At 42.5% G+C, this 3,212-nt stretch overlaps 1 pseudogene; it reads right to left on the reverse strand.

Annotated features, from left to right (window-relative positions):
• Positions 1-611: 611 nt before the first annotated feature.
• Positions 612-1,043, reverse strand: LOC102849894 (annotated as a pseudogene).
• Between the last annotated feature and the right edge of the window lie 2,169 nt (positions 1,044-3,212).

Raw genomic sequence — 3,212 nt, forward strand, 5'->3', positions numbered from 1 at the left:
TCTTAATGCAAGCTAGGGGCCGGGGACATTGAGGTTAGGTCAGAAATGGAAAAGAGGGATGTTACAGAGCTAATTGGACTCCCCAAAACATGTGCTGTAAATCCTAACTCTGATAAGTGTGTATATTATCCAGTCTGGGGATGGAATTTTCTTTGTTATGTTAATGAGATCATCTATATCCATATAGGGTGTGTTTTAAGCCAATTCCTTTTGAGATATAAAAGGAGCAGCTCAGACACAGAAGCAAGGAACCAGAGAAGAGGAACTAGGACTATAGATGCCAATACCATATCAAGATCACCAAGGAGCCAAAGAATAGAAGCTGCAAAGGGACCTTTCCCTAGAGGAGAAAGAGAGAGACAGAGAGAGGAACAGAGAGAAAAAGAAAGCAAGAGTGAGAGAGAGTGCTTGCCTTCCTCTAGACTCACACTGTGATTTTGGACTTACACTCTTTTTATTTTAAAGTTTTCTTCTTTAATGAAATGACTTTGGAAATAATGTACATTTCCATGACACCAAACACTACAGTTTCTGGAGTCACAGTAAAATACGCAGAATTATACCAATTCCATAATGAATATGAATGCCAACATCTCTAGCAGTTATTTCTGTTACATGGCAAACCAAATCAAGAAAGCAACTATCAAACAAAAAAGACCCATAGCCTCAGACAAGGCAAATTCCAGTATAGCGTACGAGAACAGCGACTGCTTTGGTGAAGAGTTTCTGGCATAGCCAATGATGAGACTGCCAAAAACTATCCCAATACCAGCACCAGAACCAGCCACTCCAACTGTTGCAGCTCCTGCACCAAGGAATTTGGCAGCAGTATCAATGCCTCTGCTGATTGCACTGGTTTGAAACTCCCTTTGGATTAATGGAGACACTCCATTCTGAGCCCCGCTAAACACTGCTGAGCCTACTACCTCTCCTGGCCTACCTTCTGGTTGCAATAACTATGATGCAATAATTGGTCTTTATGCAACCCGGGATCCAGCTCGGATCAAAGCTGGGGTGCAGGCAAGCTTGGCGCAGGTGAACATCTTAAACCCTTCAGGGAAGCATGGCTGAAGGACCTGGGTGACAGGTGGTGTGGGCTCCTCTTCCCCTTTCTCTCTTCTCCGCGGCGGCAGCAGCGGCAGAGGTTGAAATAGTGGGGTTGGGCTTACATTCTTAAAGTCTTAAACTCTATGAAAGCAACACACTAACACACTTGTCCTATTTATGTTATAGCAGCATGTGCAAACTAAGATAAAGAAAATGAAAAAATGGTAATAAAAGGAGAGATGAGAGCAGCAAGGTGTGTGCCATGAAGACTTGACATGTTATTATTGTTATAGGCTGTCAGTTAGAACTCAATCCATAGCTCACCCTCTAGCAGGTTTTCAGAGACCAAAATGCACAAGAGAAGACTGCCCAGTTTTCTCCTTTGGTGCAGCTAGTGGATTCGAACCACATGCCTTTATGTTGGCAGCACAACTCCTCACCACTAAGTTAACAGAGCTCCCTGAAGACTAAGCATAGGAAGTTACTTGCCAGAAAGATCCCGTTTCTGAAAGTCCATGTTTTAAATGAGACCCTAAGAAAACTGGTCAACTCCAGACCACAGTCATCCTGACACGGATGCTCAACAGAGCTCAAAGTGGTGTAAGGCAGGACCCCTTAGAGAAAAGGATTCCACTTTACAAAATAATAGCACAATCAACATCCTTTCCTTCCTCCCCCCCAACTCCAATCAAAAGGTACAGTACTTGCTGCTGAAAAATCACATCTCACCAGCAGCGTGTACTTTCTGACAGCATCTGCCACGATTTCTGATGTGGCTGATAGAAACGTGTTCCATTTTCATGTTGTATAATGAGTGGACAGGAGTCCTAGCACATCTGTTCAGGCAAGATAATGACAATATTACTATGAGAGGCTTTATCCTGCAAATACAATCTATTTTTTTATCTCTCCTATCCCCTGCCCATATCCGGCCTCACTCCCTCCTTTCCCCCTTCTCTCTTCACTGTGTTCTTTTCCCCCTTTTTCTCACATTTCCCTTCTTTCTCACTTTTACTCTTCCCTCTTCATTTCTTTCCTCACCTCAGTATCCCAGCCAGAGGGCAGAAACTGATGGGACAGAGTGAGGCAAAGCTTTCATTCTGGAGAAGGGACAGCTGAGATATCACAGTGTCCAGAAACTTGCTGCTCAAGGTCATGAGCTAGGGGAATTGTTGAGTCTCTGCTCACAGCCTGGATGTTTCCAGTAAAGAGCTCTCTCTAATTTGACCAGGTCATTCAGCCCCATCAAAAAAGCCCTCTAGGACGTGCCCTCATTCAACCTCATCAACAAAGAATCAGGATAGATGGTAGTATCCCTGGCTAATACCTGCCAAAGGGTCAACAGATGGAAGGGATTTAATATCTTTAATATCTAGAAATATTTTATACTCTTCTAGGTACATATAATTGGTTTAAGGAGAAAGAAAATTTTAATTTTATTAAAATTCTAAGCGCAAAGAATCAAAGTATAGGAGTGAGTTTTAGGGTCAGGTTGAACCTTCCCTGTGTATTTCAAATCATTCATCCATTTACTATTTTTTTTTCAACAATATTTACTTAGCACCTTTGAGTGGCACAATTGAGATGGTTATTAAGACACTTGATTAGAAAACTATTTTCCTGTCTTTTGGAGCCTTAATGTTTACTACAAGGTACAATTGTGACCAACCAAATATGGCTTTCGTCCTGAACATGGCTTCTATGTTGGAGGAGCAAATTAAGATAGAATAGACACAACCCTGCTTGCTGAAACTAAGGCGGATCTGAAGTGCTATCTGCAGAGGGTTAAGGATTGCAGCCTTCAATATGGATTGAAGCTCAACATCAAGAAAACAAATATTCTCACTACTGGGACGATTGGTAACATCATGATAGATGGTGAAGAGATTAAGATAGACAGCTTTAGTTTGCTTGGCTCTACAATCAGCACTCTTGGTACCAGTAGCCAGGAAATTAAAAGACGAATTGCATTGGGAAAGTCTGCTGTCAGAGACCTCACCAAGGTATAGCAGAGCAACGATGTCAGTCTAGGCTAAGGGGCACCTGATACAGGTGTCATTACTTGCTATGCATCAGAGAGCTGGACAATGACTAGGGATGATAGAAGGAGAGTTGATACCTTTGAGCTTTGGTGCTGGAGAAGATTGAGAGGTCCTTCACAGCTG

Source organism: Elephantulus edwardii, unplaced genomic scaffold (assembly GCF_000299155.1).
Source record: "Elephantulus edwardii isolate Elephantulus edwardi_28Jun2011 unplaced genomic scaffold, EleEdw1.0 scaffold00455, whole genome shotgun sequence".
Taxonomy (NCBI): Eukaryota; Metazoa; Chordata; class Mammalia; order Macroscelidea; family Macroscelididae; genus Elephantulus; species Elephantulus edwardii.